Source organism: Scatophagus argus, chromosome 1 (assembly GCF_020382885.2).
Source record: "Scatophagus argus isolate fScaArg1 chromosome 1, fScaArg1.pri, whole genome shotgun sequence".
Taxonomy (NCBI): Eukaryota; Metazoa; Chordata; class Actinopteri; family Scatophagidae; genus Scatophagus; species Scatophagus argus.
Window position 1 is genome coordinate 11875628 of NC_058493.1, and position 26569 is coordinate 11902196.

At 41.5% G+C, this 26569-nt stretch overlaps 1 protein-coding gene across 1 annotated transcript in view; it reads right to left on the bottom strand.

Moving 5' to 3' along the window:
* Positions 1-16793: 16793 nt before the first annotated feature.
* Positions 16794-26569, bottom strand: part of spata17 (spermatogenesis associated 17) — a 35456-nt gene continuing 25680 nt past the window's right edge. Inside the window, exon 10 of the mRNA XM_046383502.1 lies at positions 16794-17326. The gene's annotated coding sequence lies outside the window, so the exon portion shown is untranslated. The remainder of the gene's footprint in view (positions 17327-26569) is intronic.

Below are 26569 nucleotides of genomic sequence, written 5' to 3' on the forward strand. Positions count from 1 at the left end.
AAGCCAGCAAAAAGCTGTCAAAGCATTGAACATCATGTAAATGTATAACATATATTAAAAAAAACACCAATAATGTGCTTTAATTTAAGGACTGCAAACATGTGTAATAAATTAGTGGCTAAGATAGTGTCAGTGTTTCTTCAAAATTGTGCTTAAAACTGTTGCCTTGCAAAAAGAAATTCCTCTTGTCGGACAATAAACTTGAACAGAGCTGAACTGCTTAAATCCCCTGAGCAAACATGCAATGTACAGACCATACTTCGTGTACATATATGAAAACATTCTGCTCACTAATGCAGGAGGAATTTTTCTTCCAAAGGTTATTTTTTGTGCAATGAATGATATGCACATAAACATTTAAGTACTGTATGACTGTACTTACTATTCAAACAGCAAATTAACCAAACAGTAGTAGTTATGTCTGAGGAAGTAAAGTAACATGAAGAAAAGAGATGATGAGAATTATTGGAAAAAAAAGTAGAGTAGAGTGAAGACAAAGAGGATGAACATTATTTTTCTCCTTTCTCTGTCCCTTTCTCCTTGGTGGAACTTTCCAACAGTAAATAAATTAAACAATAGAAGTGTGTGTGCGTGCTTGAGTGTGTGTGTGTGAGAAAGAAAAACAGAGGGAGATAGCGCCAGATACATTACAAGGCCCATGGTGTGTGTGTGTGTGTGTATGTTTGTACCTCACTGCTCTCCTCTGTTCCTCCTTCTCTCCCTCTGTTTGTGAACGTGTGTGAACGAGACAGTATCTGAGGGAGTGTGTGCTGCTAGATTGATGTGTACCGCCAGCGTGGCCGTTTCTGCTGAGAACGGCCACACTCCTCTGCCTAATGATGCCACATCCATCCTGGAGCGCCAAGTGCTATGCGGGTAGTAGTAGTGTGTGTGTGTATGTGTGTGTGTTGCGTCCACAAGGCGTCTATCCTGGGGGCTACAACGCAGCACCTTACACAGCCTCTGATCACTCTTTATTTGGCACAGAGCATGTGTGTGTCCATATGTGTGTGTGAGTGTGAGAGTGAAGGGTCCTATGTGCCCATTAATATTAAATATAGATACCCTTGTCAGTGAATTACATCCTCTGATCCCATATCCTCCTCTCAGGGAGGAGAGGTGAGGAGGGAGGAGACATGGGAGGTGAAGGAAGGGAGAAATGAAGTGAGGAGAGAAGAGGATGAGGACAAGAGGTGTTGGGGAAGAGAGAAAGATGACAGTAGAGATGGGTACAAGGAATGCTTATAGCGTGGGGGGAGAGGGGGAGTAAGGAGAGAGAAAAGAGAGAGGATGTAGAGGGTAGAAGAGAAGCAGAAAAGGTCATGATGAGGAGATGAAGAGTTTAGGAGAGAAGTTAGAGAGCAGATAGAGGGGGGGAAACTAAGGTAGATGTGGAGAGGATTATGGCAGACCTGTCTTGTTAAAAGTGGCTCATAAATGTTTAACTTGACCAGAGTGAGGAAGAGGAGGATTAAAAAAGGGAGGGAGAAATGAGTGTAGAAGAAGAGGAGAAAAGGGAGGAAAAGACGTGATTAGGTGAAAAAGGTATGGGAAGCCACAGGAAGAAAGGGGATGCAAAGGGAGAGAGAAGTAAGATGGGGACTGGAGGAAATCTCGGGAAAGAGGGACTACAGAGGAGACTAAGGGGTTTAGGGGGGAGGAGGAGCAACTGATTTATTGTACAGAGTGTTGGAGACTTGAGGAAAGAGGGATGAGTAGAGGGGGAAAGGGAAAAGAAAACAGAGGACTGAATCCATCACCTCGAGGGGGTAAGAGAGAGGAGAGCATTGGCAGGCAAACAGAGAAAAGAAAGGTAGAAGGAGATCAGAAAAAGAGAAAAAAATAAGAATAATGCAAAAATGTAACCTGCAGGTATAGAGTGGAAAGTGAAATGGAAGAGCAATAGACTAAGCAGATAGAGATGAAGAGAGACATCCACAGAAGCAGAGATTTGTTGGATAAAGATGTAAGAGAGCAAGAAGTGATTGAGTGATGACGGATGGAGGAAAAACAACAGTGTGAACGACAGCAGCTTTGACCTGTCATCTGTCTGTAATGAAGGAGAGAAGGGAGGAAGAGAGGAAAGGAGGAGTGACAGTTTGATTTTCCTAGCCAGGCGTTCATTCCCATATTCCCTGGCAGGCTCTCACCTGATGGAAAGATGGCAGAAAATCAATAGTCCATGTGCGTAATGGAGTAATGACTCTGAGTATATGTGTGTGTGTGTGGATAATGATAAGTGTGTGTGTGTATCTGCCCGATCCCTAAGCAATCACACACAGTTTAAGCCAGTCCCGAGGGGTGGGGGCCACTTTAACTAACAACTTCATTACTGCAGCCACACACACACACACAAGCATGCACACACAAAACACATTCTAACGCAAGCACCAAGCACTGTTGATCATAGTGACTTATCTAATTTCAGTTTTACTTTGAAATTGTCTGACAAACATACAGACATTACACTGAAATATTTGATTTGAACCAGCATACTGAGTTTACTCCCTCTGTGATTCACAGCCAGTGGCACCTTTGCTGTCAGGGCCTGCTGAATACCCACTGGTGCGCAGTGTCACTCAGAGACACACAGATACTTTGGCGATAAGAACATTTCTTTAAAATGATGTAATTTTCTTTAAAGAGCTCTAAGTATACAGTCCAGGTGTATCAGCATGGTGTCCCTTTGTGAGTGTGTGTGCTTATCCAAACAGCTCTCAAAGTGTTTCCAGTCTCTGCCAAGTTGTTCTGAGGCTGTGAAAACATTCCCAGTTCTGGGAATGCGAGGCCCTGGCACACACACACACACACACACACACACACACACACACACACAGATGCACCTCAATCAACCAATTAGGTCATCAAGGGGATCTCTCATCACAAAAACAGGCTCACTGCCATGTTCAAATGATGGGGTGCAGACATGCAAACACACACACACACACAGCCGTGATCCTCGTTTGGCTCCAAACTCAAGAGACACTGATCCACAGAATATGTGCACACACACGGGTACACACACACCACCCCTAGAAACAAGCATGCACAGATACACACAAACACAATTCAAACACACACGTGGCCCCAACTCATTATGGGTCCACTGATCAAAAAGAATGATGCTCCCTTTAACTATCTACCAGAGGAGGATGGAGAGAAAAGAGGAATTTGGACAAAAGGCGGCCCGTTGCGGCTCGGCGGCGGCACAGACCGGCAGCTCGTGGCGGCAGCCCCCTCTGTTTACTAGCGGCTAATTAATTCGCCACATATGCTGAGAACATCTGTCGCTAGTGACCTGCCGGGAGAGCAGAGGACGCACTGCTGCGATGGCCCGCTCCCCCCCACTCTCATTAGCACACACACATACAGTTTCATACACACACACTAACAGACACGGGTGAATGTATGCGCTTGTGTGCGCAGACACACATAGCTTCACATACATGTAGCTGTGTTGAGAGACATAGAGAAACTTTCATTCATGTCATTAGTTCAGGATTTGTTTGGCTGCAAGATTAGCTTCAAACGCACGACCCTTATACTCAGACATACAGGAATCACTTTGGTGCAGTTATCTACAGTATCAATGTTGACTGAAAGTGCTAAAATATGTACTTTATTTTATGAGGAGCAACTTTGTAATTACTCTATACTTAATTACAGATATCAGGTAAAAGCTCAGTCTTAGGGACATTTACCTAGAAGGTTGGTGCTGAACACAAAATATGAATTGTTAACTTCTACCACACAACAGTGTAATATTGATATTCTGCATAGGTGTTCATGAAAGTGTAGTCAGCTGAAGGGCAGCCAAGTCTCAAAAATCTATTCAGTGTGGACAGATATTACAGGCATACTGAAGGACTTCCATGATTCTAAGCGTTTACACTAATTCTATCTAAATATCTCATTAAAAAAATGACCACAACACATACAAAATGTTTATGCATTCCAAAAATAATTTTATAATTAAAAACGGTCATATAGGTCAGTGGTAGTGCGTGTGTGTGTACTTAACTGTAAATAAAAATGTGTTTTATTAGTTTTTTAAATCCATTTTAAAGACACAGATGATACAAACAGCAAACAGCAAAATACAGTCAGGCTAAGCCAAATAAAAGAACAGGGGTTCTAGTTATAAAAAAACAAGCAAACAAACAAACAAAAAAAACTTCTAACACACTGGTAAAACAATGATAAAATATTGCCAAATATTCAAACATAATGAGGAACCGTATTTTGCTCTTTACCTTGTGTCACTGCAGGTGTTACTGACTTCGTGTGTCCACATGTCTTTGTGCAGTACTTTTGCTTCTGTAATTTAAAGCCTCTACAAAGAGCTTAAGTTGAGCACTCTTTTTGTCTACCACTCTGTCCTTCATGCTGCACTGTGATGAAGCCAAACTTGGCGAAATAAAAAAGTGAAACCCTGCGAGTGTGCAAACCGCAGCACCAGCAGAAAAACTCTCACCATCCAATCAGATTCATTAACCTCTACTATCCCACAATCCCCCTGGGGGGACCTACAGAGACAAAGACAAACTCACTCCCCCTTGTGTCCTGCATGTCCCCCTCCTTCCTCCTCCCACAGCCCATAATGCTCCCTCAGTTCTCCCACTCTCGCTTACATGTCACGCAACAACCAGGTTATTGACAGTGGAATAACTACACAGGGACATACTTAACAAAGTGCAGATCTCCATTATTGCTACAAAATAAAAGAATCATGATCAGATGCCACTTTCAGAGGGGTTTCTCACAATCAAAATGCCATGTGTCTTAAAATGACTATTAGTCCATTAGTTCTCATAATTAAGTTTGAAGGTGCACCAATGAATATGGTGTACTTCAGCTGGGCTGAAATGGCATTTTGACTTAAGTTACTGATGGCTGATACTTAATCCGATTATTGTTTCCATATATAAATTTTTGAATTTTGTGTTATTTATGTAAAGTCAGTCTGAGCTTCTCCTCACCTTCAGTTTGAATGAAGGCCTCTAATGCAGCCAGCCAGTCAGTAAACCAATCAGTTGGTCAACGACTCAGTCAACCAACTACTGAACAAGTCAACAAGTCAGTCACTCGGTGAAGCAGCCAACCAAGCATCCAGTCAGTCAAAGAGCCACGCAGCCGGTGAGCCCCCCCCACCTGTCCCTGCTAATTTGGTGAGGAATCAATTAAGGCTGTGTTTGCTGAGTTCTCCTTGCCTTCAGCTCATCTGCTCCTCTCTAATGCAATTGTCCTGTGTGCTGCGTGCAGAGCGGCATAATAAAGTGATAAGGCTAATCAGGTTGGCTGCTCCTCTCCTCTCCCCATACGCACACTACACTTATTCTATTAGATGTGTAATGAGATTCTGCACTCCATCAACACGATGCCGCTATGTGTGTATGCGCATGAGAAAAAGTGTGTGTCTTTATGTGTGTGTGTGAAAGTATGAACGTGGTGTGTGTGTGTGTTTGAGCAAGAGAGCTTCTGTTCTTGCAGAGGAAATTTGCTCCATTTACATTCTATCATTAGCTTGAAACAAATGTGCCCTTGAGCTTAGCGCCCCTGTCTCTCTCGGCTGCAAACACTTTACTTTGGCAGGCGATCATAGTAACATGCGGATGCACGCGCAGACACACAAATACACACACACTCTGAGAAAGACACTTTATAATCGAATACAAAAATGCACAAACACTCACTTAAATGAAACTAACGGCACAAAGTATCACTCAAATGAACGTGTAATGCTGCATGTACGGGTGTGAGATCATTAGCTTAGGGATCATCTTACTTTTCATTATGTGAACACACACAAGCAAATATCCACTCACACGCACACACTCATACACCTTCACTTCTACCCATTCACTCATCCCTCCATTTATCCATCCATCTAACAACCACATCTCACCTATCACACACACCAGTCCATTCAACCCACCGTACACACACACACACACACACACACACACACACACACCCTCCATACAGCCAAGCAGTGAGAGTGATGGTTGAGTAGATGTAGAGGACACGAGGCTCTATGATGTGTAGAACAGTTCTGGTCAATGGGCCAGATAATGAGTTGCCATAAACAGCAGCAGTCTTCCACTGTCCAGCTCAGCTCATTACCGTAGCTAGCATATGTAATCAGTGTGTTGCTGGGGCGTGTCTTAATGTACTCTACTCTGCTGTTTCTCAAAGACAGGCCTGGGCCCACAGGGTGGGTCACAAGAAGGTAAGAATGGATCAGAGGATCCTCCTCGGGAAACGTTGGTGATTGGTATTCAAAGCTGCCAACACTGGCCGAGTTATGAAGCTGAAGTCTCCCCAGTCCTATAAATGTAATTTAGGCTAAATGAGCTACTAAAGTGCACAATATGTGGTAGAAAATACTCAATTTTAGTAGACCAAAATGTGTTAGCTTTATGAAATAAATAAGCATGGAGCCAATGTGGCTACAAGGATTTTAGCTCAAGAAGTATATAAAGTACAAGCTTATAGAGCCCCTCTTTTGTGATAGACTTCATTAACATAAATCATTTGGAAGACAACACAACAGAGGGTATACAGTATATGGGTATTTTGGAGGCCAGAAAGCTCTCAGAGAGAAATAATTAGAAAACACACACACACACCCTCACACACATACAAACACCATATCAAGCTGTGCACATCCTCATTAACTCCTCGAGTATGATAAAACACGATTCTCTCTCATCCCACCCAAGATTCCATAAAGAGGAGATATTATTTCAAGCTGCCGACACTAAATCTCTAATTATAACTTTATTTGAAGAAAACAAGGGAGCACTTAATAAGCAAATGAGAGTGATAATAACTTGGAATATGGATTGGACCTAACAGACTAGATTATAGGGGTGAACCCCTGCTGAGAGAGAGAAAGAGAAAGAGAGAGAGAGAGAGAGAGAGAGAGAGAGAGAGATGTAAATAATGTGACAGAACGAGTGAATTATGAGGCTAAATACTCAAAGCTGTAATTATAGCTTTCTTTGAATAGACAGAGATGAGTGGGAATGAGGATGATCGGATAAAAAAAGTTAACTGCCTTCTTCATTTGCTCTCATTCATACACAACAGACACTCATTCTACATCTTTATTCTGCCTCTTACTTTTTCTATCTTGGTTTTTCATTGTGTTTTCGAACAGATTTTAAAGGGAGACAGTAGAGTTCATCTAAATACAAGATGAGGATGCACAAGTTTCTCCTGGTTTATTTAAATCCATTTAAGAGGCCCTCTACTCTTTCTCCAGGTGAATATCAGTTTACTCATCCTCAGGAAGACCACTCATACCTACTTGTGTATAATATGTATATATCATAGCTCAACAACCCAATAATAACCACTTCACTTGTCTGTACCTGTGAAGTAATGTCTTTTTACCCCTTCTCCCCAAAGGCTGACACCCAGAATCGTCCCAAACATGGCAAAATAAAATATACAGACGGAGGACAGAGTCTCTGCACATACAGACGCTGCAACATCCACACACACACTTCTAGTGGGTCATAAGTGAAGACAGAGAGGGATTATTTTTGCATGAGTATATACACTGTTCGTTTTTAGGAAAGTCCTACTCATTCTTCCTTTATGGTTATGGGACCTTTTTAATAACCACTTGGTTAGGGAACATGGTTAAAAGAAACCAATGCTGAAAACTTTGGGACCTTTCCTTTTCCTTTGCCAACACATTTACCCAACTGGAACTGGATGCACACTGCTCTCATCTTTTTTGCGAGGCTGTTTTACTTAAAGAGACAGAGGTTGTTCGAAGGCAAATTATTATTCATTTTGACAGCCTGAGAAAAAGGCAAAGATCTCAAACCCACAACATCATTAAATAGTATCATGTGTCTTAACCCACTGAGCTGTCTGAAAGAGTAGCAATCAAATCTAATCTTGTGCTACAAGTCAGAGTAGTTGTAGTTATGAATGGGATTGTTATGACTTTTCAACCCCAATTTAACACACGATCCCAGCCTTCACCAAGGTCTTTCTCTCTCTCCCCCTTCACACGCTCTTTCACTTTCTTCACTTTCTCTTTGTAACCCTTTTTATTCCTCTCCATCTTCCATCTGTTTCAACACTGTTCTCAAATCTCTTTAGATTTGTCTGGTGCTACAGGATATGAAATTGACTTGTAAAGAGGAGACAAGTATTCACAGAGGGTTTTGCCATTCAAGGTTGATTTCATTTTATTCGCTATCAGGGCTGTCTGTCTGTTTGCATGTTAAAGATATGAGCTGTGTGTGTGTGTGTGTGTGTGTGTGTGTGTGTGTGTGTGTGTGTGTTGCTCTGTGTTTTGTGTCTCTGCCATTCAGCCAGCTGTACATATGTCACACAATCTCACTTTCTATACATGGTTATATTTGACATATGCTTAACGGGGGCCAGGGGTATTGCTCGCAGCGTTGTGTGCTTATGGAGGTGTGTAAGTGCATGTGTGTGTGTGTGTGTGCGTGTCCCTTAACAGCAGTGTGTGCTCCTGTACCAATCCAATGAAGTTGTCTGAGAATGACAGCTTCATTATCTTGTATGAAAGCGGGACAAATGGAGGCTTGTCTCTCTACCACTCTGCGTGTGGAGAGCTGCAAAACAACACCTTAACACACACACAAAGACACACACAGGCACACACACACACATAATTCCTTTTTTTTACTTGTGTTTCCTTCATAACTTCTCTTCTCTCGTCTCTTTCTTCTAATAAGCACATGGTGTGTGTGTGTGTATGTGTGTGTGTGTGTGTGTGTTGGCAGCTGGGACCAGTAAGTGATGACGTGTGTCTAAATGTTGATCACTGGGAGCTGCTCTGTTGTTCTGAAATGAGGTGGAAGGGGAGATATGTGTGTTTGTGTGTGTGTGTGTGTGTATGTGTTTTGGGGTTCGCTGGCAGATGTCAAACAGTTGAAGCCTCACACAGACGTGCTGACAACTCTCTTAGTAACTGGGCACCTTAGGGGGGCAAGACAGGTGTGTGCGTGTGTGTGTGTGTGAAAGAGAGAGAGTGAGAAAAAGATAGGCAAACAGACGTGACCCACCCCCCCACATCCCATCCCATCTGCGTCCTGACATCTGACAGGGGCATCACACCAGGCCAATCCATGTGTGTGTGTGTGTGTGTATACCATACCACATATCCAGTACAGAGGTAATAGTATGTAAATGACCTCACATATGTCATCTATGAGAAGATGGGGATGGACACACACACTCTTTTCCCCTTTATATCACACACACAGACCCTTGTTGCCCCCAGGGTTGGAGGGTCTCGGCCTCTGTCTGATTTCTTTGGGTCAGTCTCTCACACTTCTGACAGGGTCACATACCTCTCCTCTCATTATTAACCTGCAGTGAAAGCCACACAGGCAAACACTGAGTGCATATATGGGTGTGTGTGTGTGTGTGTGTGTGTGTGTGTGTGTGTGTGTGTGTGATTTAGAGAGAGCGGGAGTGTGTTTGAAGAGAAAGAAAATGATACACTGTTCATGTGTATGTGGGAAGGAGATTGAGATGGAAAGAGATGGAGAAACTGAGGTGTGTGTAGGAGTATATAGAAAGACAGATAGTAACTCTGTTGAGTGTGTGTGTGTGAGTGTGTGCGTGTGTGTCCTCGGGGCATTACCTATCACATTAGCGATATGACAGACTGCCCAGCCTTCTCTCTCATTACCTGTCAATCAAGCACAGTACATCACATTCAGCCAACAATACCTCACTTTAAAGAGAAAAAGCACCCAATTACAGTTTTAACATGCTGCCCCTGTGCTTCAGAACAGTTTAATGTACATCTACAACCATTTAGTAGCCTTTACCCTCACAGCTTCCATCTGCAGTCACATCCCCGCAGCCATTTCCAGTCCCACATAGGCCCTTTAATTTGGTAACAATATTATGTAAAATTGCCACAAGGTAGAAGAAAAATCACAAGTGCTTTGAGAAAAATAACGGATGTGGTGAATATATAAGTTGTCACCTGTTATTGAGGCTTGAGGAGCGCAGACTCCCAACTGATACTGCAAAAGAGGAAGAACAGAAGCAAGAGGATCAAAGTGACAAGAAAACATCCATCCATCCATTTTCTATACCGTTTATCCGTCATGGTTGCGGGGGAGCTGGAGCCTATCCCAGCTGACTACGGGAGAGAGACGGGGTACACCCTGGACTGGTCGCCACAAGAAAACAAATCACAAAAAATAGAAGAGCACTGTGTGTGTGTTGTGTTGTGTTTGAGGATGGACATGCCTTACTTTTTGCTCCCACGATTCACAGTGTGCTGTTAGATTTATATATATATATATATATGAAATTAAATCCCTTCTGAATTCCATCACAGTTACTGACAGGATTATAGTGTGTGTGTGTGTGTGTGTGTGTGTGTGTGAGAGAGAGAGAGAGGTGAAAGGTGATGAGAGTCCTGCACTATGGTCACTGCTGATACACAATAGGATTACAACCAACACCTACCTGTGTGCACGTGACTGTGTGTGTATGTGTGTATGTGTGAGTAAGCAGAGCAGTAACCAATGGGAGAGGCTCCTGAATGATAAACAGACACTACATGTGTCTTTGTTCTCTCTTTCTTTGTCTCTATATATTACTCCATCTATCTTTCCAACCATCTGGACCCTCTGTTCAAATCCTCATCAGCCCACAGACCCTCAGCCGTGAAACACATAAGTGTTGAGTATTTCACATGCGCATGTGTGAATTTTGCAACATATGCACAACAGTTAAGACAGATAATGCTTGTGTGTGTCTCATACAAATGCTTGCTTCTTATATATTTCCTTCGAGACAAACATGTCTCAAAGGAAATGTATTTGCTCAGTAAAATATGGTGAGTGGCAAAGTTTTTCTCAGTCTTGGCTGTGTTTAGATTTAGGCAAATAAATAAATAAATAAACAGACACTGGTTGAATGGTTGAGGGGAGGGTTAGGGTTAGTTTCAGTTAAATGTTAATAAAGCAAATCCTTTGTATCTTATACTTCAAGGCCACAATCCTCTCCTGACATTAACCAAGTGATGAGTCTAAATATAACCATAAAAAAGCTTAATCATACTTTAGGGCTTAACAAGAAGGATTACCCACTTGTCCCTGACAAATAATACGCCAAATCGGGCTAGTACCTCTAGCAACTTACTTGCCTGACTGGGCAAGTCCACAGTCCACCAGAACCATAGGACCTGAGACCGAACCCAGGGACTTGTAAGATGAAATGACAAGTGGATTAGCCATGCTGTTTAAACCAGCAAGAGAGGAATCGCAGAAAACATGGATGTATTTTACCAACTTCCTCGGCAAGGAGGATGGATTATATGCCTAATGGTCAGGCACATGGGAGAAGACTAACATTACAAGACACAAAGTTTTGTTTTGACAACTTGTAAATTAACATTAACTTGTCTAAGATCTATGCCCCCTGGCCAGATTCAGGTCCAATCTTTCTCAGTTCTACGTGTTCCCAGATTCCAGCTTTGAAATGATACACGTTTCTGGTCTGGTTCTGGGTAGCATATTTACAAGTCTTTTTGGATTCAGACACGTATTTCTGGACCAGTGAAGACCTCTAATTTAAGTCCCAAAGGAGTGAGCCGTGTTGCTTCCTTCTGAGCTTCATTGAGAATTGTACATGTACAGTGCCAACCAGGCACTCATGAGAAAACAGGTAAAGACATTTATGAGGTGAAGCTCAAGCAAATATTTCTATTATCCTGGAAACAGCAGTTAAGTTGGATGGTGTTACAGGATGTCAGAAGGCTGATAAGATCAAACATGATCATTTACTTTAGTCTGCGTCATTTAATAACCACTAATAAATATTTTGCATTGCAAACTTGAACATTTGTATTGTACTGCATGTATAGTTTAATTCCAGTGTGTCCTTAATACTGAAATGTGTTTAGTGGAATATAAACATATACAACATACAAATACATTAAGCAGCATCAAGAGTGTATAACAAGTTGGACCAATGCAGCTGTGCAGTGGTGCACAAGTCATTCGCCATTCTACATACTAGCAAATGAAGGGAAAAGCGTCACCGCCCACCCAACAAAGAATATGTCCATGTGTTACTGTTAACACCATGTTTGATGTGAGCATACACTGTCTCCTTACACTGTTATAAAGACAATGTCTGCTCACGTGTTAAAGTGTAGCACTGTGTTCATGTGTATATTTGGGTGTGTGTTTGTGGTCCCCCAGGCTCACTCCATCAACCTCCCCTCACCACCAGCTGTCTCCCCTCATTTACATACTCTCTCCTCCCACTAATGGAATTAGCCACAAGTTTCCTGAGGTGAGGCAACACACACACACACACACACACACACACACACACGGGGGATGGGGATGCTGCGAAGGTCAATCAGAAGATTGCAATTCAGTCCAAAACTGCTGTGCCAAAACAATGAAGAACTAAAAGAAAGTAATCATCAGAGCATTCCTTCTTTTCTTCCTCGACAATTCAGTTCAGTTTAAAGGGTTTGTTTTTTTTTCAGCCAAAAAATTCAAGTGAGCAAACTCTTAAGTAAGATAAAGTTCCAGTAGTAAGTTGAGTTACTGTACCTGTTACATTAAATACCTGATTCTGTGCTCAGATCAAATTTCTTATGTGCGCATGACCATGTAGTGCTTTCATACCTCCATGCCATGGTGGAATTAATCCTCAGCAGGAGCCACTGCTCATCCTCTGCGGCATGCTAAAAACCTAAAAACTGTCCTTTTCAGATTACATGCCATGCTAGTCTTTTTAACATTTTATTTCCTAAGAAAAAAAAAAAAAAAAAAGCTCAGCCTTGAACTGTTGAACACACTGGAGAAAATGTGTATTAGTACCATTTAGCCCACTGTCACACTATCATGACTTACTGGGATGCCTGAGCAGAATGGGGCCATTGTTAATGCTATTAGTAACTATGCTTTTCCTGCTTGCCCGGAGGTTCAAGTTCTGGGTCTCTGTAAAGCATCTAGAGACAATTTTGATTGTATAAGGTACTATATAAATAAATTCAAATTCAAATTGAAACTACTTGAATGGGATGTATGTAGATAAGTTACACAGCTCAACTTAAGCACAGTTCAACTCTTTGAGTAATTATGCGTAAAGTTTGAAGTTAGCTGAAAAATCAGCACTGTCTGAGAAAATGCACACTGACCTTCGTGCAGTCATTCATTATTTCTGTCTCAAGACTTACCACCCAGGGAGGTCCATGAGGACATGGTGCCAACACTACGGTGGCATGGCTCCCTCAGACTATCACCTCTTCCCTACATGAAGAAGGAGCTCAGTGGTCGCCATTTTGATAGTGATGTTGCTTCCACTCTCTTGAGATCCCAGATGCTGAGCTCTATAAAGAAGGGATGCATATACTCTGCGACCACCAGACTAAGTGTACAGATGTAGGAGGGGACTTTGTTGAAAAAATAAGTTTTCTAAAAATGACTCCTTCTATGTCAGGCCTTCTCAATTACTCCTCATAGAAAATGTTTCAATACTGTTGGTCTAAACATGTGTGAATGATTCAGTCTGTTACAAAGACAAGGGCATTATTCATTCATTACAGAGCATTATCAACATGTACCCTTTTGATGTAGCTGCAGGTGAACTGATCCAGACTCATGTAACAAACTCTCCTTCCAACTCCTCTTCCTGTCTCTTTACCATGACCTTGAGAAAGTGTAATGGGTGCCAGTCAATGTACTCCCTCTGCCGTTTTTACTCCTTCTCTTTGCTGTCTCCTCTGCCCCCGTTTGCCAACGCTGCTCTGTTTCCTCTTGTTTTGTCCTCCATCTCTCTGTCAGCAGGTCCCGTCCATCAATACAGAACTGTCAGTCACAGGAGTGACAATTGGCAGCTGTCGATACAGTGTAGAGGGACACCAGTTTGTATATAGGCTTCAACTCCTAAAATGCTATCAGCTGCCAATACATAGACGCACACACACACACACACAGAAGCACGTGCCTGGCTTGACATGCACACAAGCACGAAGCACACACACACACACACTCACCTTTTTCCCTTTGCATCCTCATCACGCTTCATCATCGCTGACACAGGAAAATTTGGTTTGGTAGATCAGATCAGATGAGGAAACAAAGAACCACCTTCTGACTATTCAATCTTTGGCAGCACACACACACACACACACACACACACACAGTCTTACTGATGAAGGTCTTTGACATAGACTGGAGTCACTGACATATGGCTCCCCCTGCTGGAGACCTATAAGACCTTTGGCAATGACATTGTAGTCCCTGGTTACACTGGAGCACATTAACATTCATTAATTGATTCAATCATCCATCAATTCATTTAATCACCCCTCCCTCTCTCTGCCATCCCTTTCCACTTACTTTATCAAATTATTCCCTCTTTCCTTCCCACAGTCTACTTTTATTCATTTAACTAATAAACTTATATCCTTGTAGCCTTCTTTCCATCTTTCCATTTTTTGTTTGCCTTTTTCTGTTCTTTGGACATATACCTACACATTTTGATAGATATTGAGTCTGAATCAATTCTTAAAAAGTATATTACTAGATTATAATGTGTTGTTGACCACTGAAAACTAGTATCACTTTTGCTTCAAAAATCAAGAGTCAGTTGGGCTTTAGCAAGTATGGTAGATGAAAATCAATCAAGATGTTGGTCATTAAACTGTGATGAATTTTAACAGCAGACACTTTGGGTAATAATTGTACCATTTCAGTCAGGACACTCATGGCAAGATTTTAACCACTACTTCATTATGAATTTTAGTTCGACGGAGTGACTCTGCTCATGTCATTCTCTGACTCAATCTGAGCTTTACACGGACTCGCCATGGGCTCATAAAATCCCATGGAAGAGATTGAAATGCACAACATCTAAAGACCACATAAATGCTAATACAGGAACAGGTTAAGGTAGAGATTTAAATTTCTGAAAGCAGGCAACAAGGATGCAAAGCATTGTTGTATTTAGATTAAATGAGCGGCAACTGTTTAGATGGGCTGTCTATTGTGAAAGAGAAAGAGGTCATGGTCATACATGATTGGGGGATGCATGAAACATGTGACTATGAAATGATTTCTGTGTCTGCCTAAACTAGATGAAAAGATGAAGATGAAAGTGACATATTTTGTCATTGGAGGGAACTCACTCCAACAAAATTTGTGCTCTGCATTTAACCCACCCAAGTGACGTGCACACACACACACAGCAAACCCGAGGCAGTGGGCGACCGCGTGCAGCGCCCGGGGAGCAGTGGGGGTTAGGTACCTTGCTCAAGGGTACCTCAGCCATGGACACCAGTACGGGGAATCGAACTAGCGATCCACCGGTTACGGGTCCGACACCCTAACCGCTGATCCACGACTGCCCCCGCTACTACTGCAAGGCCCCATCTGTATGTGTTTTCCCTTTTACACAAGTCTGAACTAGGAACCTGTATGATCTTCAGACTGCTTCTTAATCCATTACACTTCTTTTTAGTGTCGTTATTGCTGTTTTTAGATCTCAACAAATAATGTGGTGAGTGCAAAGTTAAATTTGTCTATTAGCTACATTCACATACTACTGATGACAATTTATTTATGCCTTTTTATTCTACTATACCCCACTATAAACTTTAAAACAGTCCAGCTGCTGCCTAAGACTATGACTTAATAGAACTGAGTGCAGTAGAACCAGATTGAAACAAACAGAGCAGACGAAAACAATGTACTGACAAGAACTGGGAGGGGACATTCCTGTCTATCTGCTTTCTCTCTTTTATGCACATGGCGTCCATCCGTATGAGAAATGTGATTACAAATGAGAGTGTGAGTGAGAGAGCCGAGTGCCACAGCTGGCATGGCATCTGGCTTGGCATATCGCTGCCTGGCCTCGCCCGCTGCCTGCGCGCTCTAATGTGGCTGTCGACAAGCCCATTAAGAAGCCATTACTAAATGCTCTCTCTCTGCTCCTCTTCCACGCCTTACAGCACAGGCCCGGGGGAATGCCAGCAATGTGGAGAAGAGAGAGAGAAGTGAAGAGACAGACAGATAAGAAAGAAAGTCTGTCTTAGCCTGTCTTAGAAAATTAAAAAGTAAACGTAATGATATAACTTTTGTGTGACTGTGCCACAGACATAAAGTGATGGAGAGGAGAGACTCTGAACTTACTTTATACTTAAACATCAAAACAGACGTTCATGTGTGAAGGTTCTGCCTCAGGGTCTCATAAGAGGAGGTGTCAAGTGAAGCCGCAGACAAAGTTCAGTGCTGGTCTAAATAATTTACTCAAGTTTTAAGTAAGCTATGAAAGTAAAAAGTGTAAAATAAAGAAAGATGATAAATTAGTGTAAGATATAGATATTCTTCAAAGCTGGAGCAATCAGGTGATTAACATAAGTTCTTAACTTTTGTTTCTGCTTGAGCAGTGAATTGTTTCAGCCCTAACTATTTTTCTGTTTGCTAGGACAAGGCTCCAAATAACAAGATCATGAATTTCCTTAGCGACCCTCACCTGGTCATCCTCATAATGTATGTTACATTATAAGGATCGTCTCAATTCTACCACTACATAACTAATAATAATAAGGGTCTGAAGTCAAACCCATGTGTTGTCTGTAAACACAAATCCTGTCATTCTGTATCAGATCATAAAAACACTGGATCAGAAGCCACATCACTGTAGAGTTCAAATATGTTTATAAATTAATTTGTTGACTTTTTTTGCTGTGTTGACAATAATTTAATGAATGTGAAATCATCAAATGTATCAACTGAGTACAAGTGCTGCTGTTGCTTTTCATATATTTTGACCTTTTATTGCTAGAAAGGAAATTTGACTTACTGAAAACTATACTTAAGATCCAACCCCACTGTGATAGTGCATGTCAATATAAACATTTTTAACAGCACAGAGCGGTTGAGGAATAGCATGGGAGATGTTCTTCATGCTTTCCATTGCTGACACTATCACTGCCTACAGGCACACATGCTGTTTCTCAGAATGGCCCACCAGATTAGACATTTCCGCTCATTCACACACACACACATTCTTGACAACACAACTGACATATCAAGCAGCAGAAAACTAATTACTGTATTAGGTCACATGAGGTGAACGGTAACTTGGCAGACAATGCTGAACTTTAAGAGTCAAAAGAAGAAAAGGTTCAGATGAACCAACAGCTACTGGAATAAATGCCATATAAATACATTAAACAATCTTTATTTGTACTTTTCTTCATTTTTCAGGCCAGGAAGAGGTGTGTCACACAATGCTGCCAGCCTTGGAGAACAGGCAAGGAAACCTGCATTGTCTTGAAAGGCTGGAGGGGAGGGGAGGCGAGGCAGAGAGGACAAAAACAGAAGGGACAGAAAAAAGAGAGACATTAAATCTTTACTGTTTTGATTAAAATATCACTTCAAACATGAGGCAAAAAACACTGTTAAAACCAAGCATCACCTGCATCAAATGTGTCCAAAGACTCCTTTTCAAGGTTAATTAAAAAAAAACTGGTCCAATGCAAACCAATCACAGGGCCAAAACAATTATTAGATGACTTGTGCATTAGGGAAAGCCTTTATTTACAAGATTTCTTTTACTCTGTGGCTGCCCATCTCACATGCTGAATTTGCATCTGGATACGTTCGGAATAATTACAGAAATCTAACAAGTCAATTTGAATTGAGTTGTCAGGCTGTGGTATGATACGATGGTACTTATTCACTTTCCTTGTCTTCTTCTTGAACAAAATAACATTGTCCAATGAAGATGGCTGAAGAACACAGCAGCTGCCATGGTAGTTTTCTAGCTTTCACAAATGAAGATAAAGATGTACAGTACATTAACCGATTATTATTCCCAAATACACTAAGACTGTGCGCCACATCCTGCTGTGTGTGTGCGTATAGCCGTGAATTGCTCTTTTCATGACTGACTGTGGCAGGTTTCTCATCAGACCCCGAAGCTTTCTTGTAGTTAGAGACCATGTACGACATAACCCCCAAACAACAAACACACATGAATGGATGCTGAACTGGGCGATGGGGTAAAAGAGAGTTTTCTGTCAAAATGCAGAGTAGCATAGATGTAGCTGGTACTACACATGCGTGTGTGTGTGTGTGTGTGTGTGTGTGTGTGTATGTGTATGTTTGTGTGTCTGCACCGGCTGCTGGAACTAAGCGGGGCTCTTAATCACGGTTGTAACGGGCAACATTACCGGCAGCGGCAGCAGGCTAATGATGAATGCCCGAGTCTCTGTGCAAACCCTGACCTCCTTTTCTGCTGTGGTGCACAAAAAGCTTGAGCTCTCTCACCAAAATGCACCCATACACATACATTTGTATACACACAAACAGGTATAAGTATGCATCAACACCTAGATAAAAACACTCCACAGACGATCAAATGTGGAAAAATTCTCACACGCACGCACACACACATGCGCACACACACACACACACACACACACCGTGTTTCCGTGTGAAACAATACAACTTGTTCTCCAATCTACCCTCTTAACCAATCACTTAGATTACCTAGAAAGCAGTGTAATATCCTTACAAATCCCCCAAACATAAAAGAAGTAAGAGAGAGAGAGAAAGAGAGGAAGAGAGAGAGAGAGAAACAGAGATATAAGAGTATTAAATGAAATGTAAATGAGAAGGAGGGAGCCAGAGAAATAGTAATGAAAGAGAGCAAAAGAGATCAGGACATGAGAGAGACAGATGGTAAAAAAAGAAGTGTGTGTGTGGGGGGGGGGGTTGCAACAGAGGGAGTGAGTAGTTATAAACGAGTGTAAAGTTTTGATGAAGGACAAACTAATGTCAGGGACTGGGGCGGTTCGGGCTTCCTGCTCCCCGGCTAGCACATGTGATCCTGCCTGTCACTCACACTCCATCGCCATGACAATCATCGTAATGCTGACGCCTGGAGGCGGGGACAAGCCTGTCCTTGTAACAAACAGAACCCCTCCGTGATCTGACGCCAACAACTGCTGAGAAGATCTCTCTTAGACACAAACACACACACACACATACACAACAGCGATCATCACACAGTGATGCTACACAAATAGAAACTCTTGCACACAAAAGTTGGTGCAAATTCCATTATAAATTCAGCTGTATTTCTCAGTAACAATGATGTGATGTGATGTGTTAACGTCACAGTATCTAGACGATGCTGCATGTTTTATCAAACATATTCATTGCGTAATACTCAGCATGTGGTTGCTTGTGCATCTGGATGTATGTGTGTGTGTGTGTGTGTGTATTATACATTTTATAATCATTTGCATTCATTCAGTACATACAAGCGATCAACGTGTTCACATGTTCACATATCACATGTGTGTGTGAGAAAGGAATGAGAGAGAGACAGAAAGACAGTGTGTGTGTGTGTGTGTGTTAGCCATGGGGTAGGGAGCAGGGACTTGTCAAGCTGAGGAAGAGATGGCAAACTGGATGGTGATGCCAGCCCTGTGTGACAGTTCCTTCACACACTTATGCACACATTTGCATGCACATACATACACACAAGCTGTAACCCCCCAAACCTACCCTAGCTTACACTGTAGAGCTGTGAAAGCTGGGATGCAGAAAGAAATCGAGACTGGTGGAACCTCCTTTTAACTGGAGGCTGATTGGTGTGTGTGTAGGAGGTGGTGGGCTGGCGGGGAGGGAGGGAGTGAGGGGGTTCAAAGTGTCACATCAATTTGTGGTTGTGCTGTTTCTGAAAGAGGCTAACCCCACTGCCACTTAAGCTTAGCACAACAATGAACAGCATAGTGGCAGACAGGACACATACATACAGTATACACATGCATGCACAGACAGACAGACAGACAGACAGACAGACACACACACACACACACAAAGTATACTTGCAGACCTATGCAGAAATGCAGACACACACGTTAACAAATCTTTTACTAGGTGTTTGTGCACTTTTGTCATTCTTGATATCTTTGAAAAAACTGATTATTTTGGTTGAAAAAGATATGTTCACTTATCACACAGGATACAACATATACTGACAACATACTGTGGTATTTTTACATAGAGGATGACATCAGTGTAGCAAGGCCTGAGACGGTGCAAAACCTGTTAAGCAATTGTTTGCTTAACAGACCGTGATGCATTTGAAGACCCTGCATACCTCAGCACACCTAAATGGACACACATAGTTGAGTTCAATGTCATTTTCTATAAATCTATCAGAGCCTAAAATTGTATTTTGTTGGGATGCTCCAATATGCCTTTGAGCCCTGTGCACAAGCAGTCACCGGAGGTGGGGTTGCTGGTTAAAAACCCCCAGGGGTGACCTGGCCAGGGCCCCAGACCACTTTAACCACTCGTCTCCATTAACAGGCTCCGAGATATCATTATGCTCTCTGGGGACCAGGCATGCTCTAACCAACCATTTAGCCTCTCTCCTCTATTTCTCTCTCCCATCTCTCCCTCTCTCTGCCATGATGTTACTCAATGAAAAAAGACAGCAGGGAGAAAAAATATGAGATTGATTTATTTGCTTCAGTGTTCTTTGGGATGGAGTCCTCTCCCTCTCTCTCTTTCCCGTTTCCACCTCCCTCTCTCTCTCTCTCTCTTTCTCTCTTTCTCTGCAAACTGAAACCAATTAGCGAGCAGAGCACTTGTAGCGGAGAATGTAGGGCAAGCGAGGAGTAATAAAAAAGTATTGACTTTTCTGTGACTGTACGCGGCGTGAAAGGGGTGCCGCGGCCTTGTCCGACATGAAAGGAGCTCCATTAATTTCACTTATTTCACCCAGGCCCCTGTCAGGAGGCCCTAATGCGTCCCATGCGCACTTCTCACATGCAGGCACTCAGACAGCGCAATGCAGCTCCGGCCTGGTTACCAAATGAGTTTACATTGTATATCAAAGCCAGAGAGAGATGGGAGCTCAAGAGAAAGGTGTAATTTCTAATTCAAACAAAGCCAGGCCTTTCACACGTAGCTAATTTTCTCTCAGCCTCACCTCCTCATCTTTCTCCTGCCTCACTTTCTCTCTTTTGTTTTGGATCATGTAAAAGCCACGGTTCCAGGAAAATGACCTACCCAAAGAGGACCACGTTTGTTTGGTTTCAATTTCCTAGTGGCCACTCCGTCCATCAGAAAAAGGTAAAGTCAAGCAAAAGAGGACACCATACATGTTGGAATAACTTTCAGTTGTAAAAGTGTAAATGGCCTTTGGTGAAAACACTGTGTCTCTTTCTAAGCCCTTATTTGAGATCAAAATTATGATAATACTGCTTAATACTCAGCATCCTGCATATAAATAAAATATATATATATATTTATACAAATATAAATTTGCTAGAACGTCGTTCTCACGTAAGTGCAAAAGGCAAAAAGTAATCTATTCAAAACCTTTTTTGATGCACTTTTTTACAACAGTATGGTGGCACATTATACCTCGATGTAACCCATAAAAACAGTCTCAAAAGCCATCCAACCATGTCAGCAACCAAGTACTTTCTTCTTTATCAAACTTTACCAAACTTTGCCATCTCCAAGGAAAACGCACAAATGCCACCATATTATTATGTAGATTCAAATCTCTTGTCACACTGTTTTTTCTTTTTCTAAAAAACACACTTTATTGTAATTTCTGCTATTCAAAAGAGCAGTCCACCTCTAACGTACAATTTTTAGGTGTAATGTAGCGTATTTTAGTGCATTTTTCACAGGTTTGCTACCTACTATTCTCTGGAGCATTATCTCCTGATTAAGTAAAATCAGCTAACAACGAAAGGCTCTGCAAACTTTCCTCATCTCTCTCTTGTCACAATTTACCTAGAATTTTAGCTTCTGTCTGTGTATGAGCATGTGTTTGCATGCATGTGTACGGGAGAGACAGACATGTTTGCATGTGTGTGTGTGAAATAAGAGCGAAGAGTAAGAGGCTATCTGCAGACAGAAACTAATCAGTGTGTGTGAGATAAGAAAGCAGCCTTTATGGTGTATGGTAATCAGCCCCCCTCGGCCTGCCACCGCCATGCATAATCACCACGACTTATTCACATGATTGATGAAATATGCGTCTGTGAAATCCGAGCTGCTTTTGTTATCATCCTGTTTTCCCCCTCTCTCCCCTCCTTTTCTTTTCTCTCAAGCTTTTTTTTTCTTCTTCAACCTCTCTGTCTCTCTGAATATCTCTCCTCTGCTCTGCAGTGGCCAAGAGATGTTTGGAACCATGTACAAACATGAAATTACACACACAGCATGGAGTCCCTCTTGAAACTATGTCCATACACACTCACACACACACACATACACACAAACTCTTCATATACTTTTCTCTCAAAAGGTAGTTATACGATGCATGGGAAAAGCAACATTGCCTGAAGAGAAATTTAAAGAAAACGAATAAGGAAAAAAGCAAAGATAAGAGTAAGAGAGATCGGGTAAAAGAGGAGCACATTAATTGTTCTGTCCTGCAGAGAGAAGTGTTGGCTGGATTGTAGGGGGATGAGAGTAGAGAGAGACAGAGAGAGAGAGAGAGAGAGAAAGATGGAGTGATAGATGGAATTAGATGGATAGATGCTTCGGACAGCTCTTGTCACTGACACTCAATCTCATTAATCAGGGAACAGATACAGAATTCACAACTAACGCAACATGAAGAAACAAAGACGAAAAAACATTTAAACAAAAAAGCAGCATTAAGTCCATACAAAGATAACCTACTGAAGGCATGAGTGGCTCTTATTACATAGATCTGTACAAGGTGAAAACACTAATAATTAAGAAAACAGTCTTATCCATGAAGTAGCATCATTCAGAAATGTAGCCTTCACAAAAAAAATATAATACATACCTCTAAAAACATAGCAAACATCTTTATTATCCTCACTGAGCCTACTGTCTCTTGAATTTTAGTGCTTTTGCAGCTAAGAAACACAGCCTTGTTCTTTCTACAGCATTTCCACAATGAGATGGCACTGAATACTTGCCTCTGCTTTACCAAACAAAATCTATTGCTAGCTCCATTTTATTTGCCATGTCAATCTTAGAAATATTAACATGTTTTGTTGGGTATGCAGCTTCAGAAATGTGGTGATGCAGCTGGAACACTGAGAAGATCTGGGTGGAATTACAGAAAAGAAATACAACATGGATGATTGTGATTATTTGTTAAAAACATAATTGGTCAGTGAAGAGCATTCTAAATAGGTCTTTTTCATTCCGAGCAGATTTAGCCAATTTTTTGTTTGGGTTATAAATAAATCTCCGCTAGTCTGAATATTCAGGTCAGGTTCAGCTTTACCTCCAAAGGGTCTGTCAGGGTAAAGGGAAACAGAGCACTAGAAGTTACGAGGATGGTGTGGCAAGAGGACTGTACTGAAGAAAACTGGGTTAGGCTAAACTGGTTAAGATTTGTTAGAAGACAATACAGTGTCATCTGGCAAGGTGCACTGCTATCAAATCAAATATGTACACGCCAACATTCCTGGGAGAATAATTTGTGACATGAAAGCCACATTTTAACTATTTACCTGGCGATCAATGTGACACAAGATAAAATAATTGCTGCCATGATAACTTTTCAGACTTCAATCTCATGATGCCTGAAACAACAAACCCCCACCAATGAGCCCCCTGTGGAACTGGGCTGCTTTCTGTCTGAATGCCCGCTTGGAAGGGTAAAGAGGATTTGGCTCAGGACTTGCAGGACTTAAGCTAACGAACAAGGCAGGAAAGGACTGGAAGAGACATAGATTGAAAAGAAGGTTTGGACTAGGACTGATTTGGGATGAGAGTAGGCGCTGGGGAAAGGTGGGGGCTGAGACTGAGGGTAAGATTAAGACTGGGGCTGAAGCTGGTGAATTAGGGCCCCCAGCCTCAGGGTGCTATTACACATGTATAATGAGAAACGGAGAAGAGGGGGGCTTGTCTTTGCACCTCAGCACACCTTAGATTAAATATGCACAATTCCCATGCAAAATGGGCCAGGAACAGCCAGGTCCAGCGTTGCTGTCTAATCCCCTGTGCTGGAGTTGTTTCAGCCAGGGTTAACAGGCTCATCAGTCAACACAGGCTGCTTAGCACAGGACATCAAGGCCATTTGCAGATTTAAGTGTTTGTGATTGCTTCTCTTCCCAGATCCCACCGTCACTGCCACCGCCACCTCCCAGACATGCTCCCTATACTGGCTAGTGAGCATATGAGCCTGCAATAAGACATACACACACACACACACACACACACACATACATATATATATATATGATTGGTTGACTGGTTGGATGGGTGGGTGGTTTGGTTGTTAGAGGGATAGGTAAGCAGACAGAGTTAGTAGATAGTTAAGTAGACGCAGCTTAATTAGGTATTTAGGCTTTTTAGCTAATTAGGCCGACTACCGTTGGATGTGTGGGTGGTTTGGTTGTTAGAGGGATAGGTAAGCAGACAGAGTTAGTAGATAGTTAAGTAGACGCAGCTTAATTAGCTATTTAGGCTTTTTAGCTAATTAGGCCGACTACCGTTTAATATTTTCACGTTCTTACAAATTAATATTATTTTTATTAGCCTATATCAGTAACAACAGATTCCTAAAAAATATGGGAAATCCATAATGATAATACTAGGAAAGAATACATAATCATACAATAATATGCTCTCAGACCTCCAACAAGCAGGCAGTCAGTGCTCAAAACCAACAGTTCAACAAATGAGTCCATATTTCTGCAAAAAAAACCTCTGGATCTGTGAAAGACTTGAGACTTCATATAGCAGTTAGCCAATGACAATAAACATTAATGAGGTCTCGTATCTGACAGACAAGCTTAACGATTCTCAGACAACTCCAGAGGTATCTCCTACAGTCTGGTCAGTGAACTGCTGTCAGCTCCAAATTATGGCCAGCTTGGGAGCTGGGTGGGTTGGTGGACGATTCATAGAGAAGAGAGGATTGAGATAGAGAATAACAGGACTGAGAACAGGATAAGTATGAATTACAGAGTTAACCTGTTGCTGGGCTTGTTGTTAAAGGTTGGTAAGCAAATTAAGAAAAGCACACATTCTTACTTAGCACGTTTCCTGAAATCATTAATATTATGCAGGCTGAATGGGAAGCTTAGGACCAGACGTAACCTGCACACTACCAACTGAGTATCACTGAGGACTCAGGACACAGGAAACATAACAGAATCAAACATATCTTTTACTTCCTATTCTAAAGTGCATTCCTTCACTTTTTTGACAGGCAAACACACATGTAAGTCTATGTCTGCTGTCTGAAGCATCCTCAGTGTCCATCTACACCGCAGCTTTATTACAGTCCATTTGCATTTCATGGCCAGGGCTGACTTCTTCTATTCTATCACTGCTGTATGAGAAGGCTGTCATGTTCCTCAAGTATGTCTGTGTGTGCATGTGTGTATATATTGTGCGCTCAGCTATTTGATAAAACACACATACGCACACACATCCATAACACGTAGTTTACGAGACAAGCAGTGGTGGTGGTGATGGGGGGTAGCAAAGAAGAGTTGCAGCTAGATGCTGCAGATGAAAAGGAAAGAAGAAAAGAGAACAACTGTGCAAATAAACAAGACAGCATGGTAAAGAAAGAATGATGGCAGGAGACAGAGATAGGCAGTGATTATACCACACTACATACAGTATGGTTCAGTGGAGCATATCTGCAGTGGGACAGGCAGTCCATTAAAAACACAGACATCCTTATCCTGCTTGTCTGCCTGCTTTCTCTTACATCCACGTGTACATGGTCAGGAAACTTGTATGTAAATAAACCTGAAAGAAATTTCCAATCCAGACTTTTTTTGATTGAGATTGAGAATAACCATGATCATAATGCATTTTATTACAGTTGGTATCTGTAATTTTAGTGTTTTTAGAGTTAGGTATGACTAGTTAATTAGTTGAAATTAAGTTATTCATCCAATTTAAACTGTGCGTATGGTTGTGTTTCCTAAAATAATGCCTTTTCTCTAGAAACCATATAAATATATGCTAACCGTAAAATTATTAATGCATGGAATTTTTAAGAATTCACATACTTGGCAAGATGCATTAAACTGACACCAGCACACTATAGTAAAAATACATCATATCATATTATATAATACATTTATGTATTACATTTCTATCCTTCTATATTTTCTTTCTCACTCTTTATTAAGGTATATCAAAATCACATAATTTCCTGCTTAACCGTAGTACTTGAATCTCGCTAATCTCACACATCATATAAGGATTTTAAAATTTCTCTGATTGGAGATTTTACTTGTATAGCACTGCCACTTAGCTTTTAAAATCACTTAAAATAAAAAAGTTTTTAAAGATTTATGTCTGTCAGATTCGGTGTCAAGCTGAAGGTTACATATAGAGAAAACAAATAAAGAAACAAATCCAAATCTGCTACTGAATTTTTCTCAAGGCAGAATTTGTGGATAGATTTAATGATAAAACACCATTAATCATTCACAATTTTATTTATTGGTTTTAAACAGGGGCTTGACACAAATTCATACAATTAAATTTAAAAATTGCCCTGAAGTGACCCAAATTAATGTGGTCATGTCGAG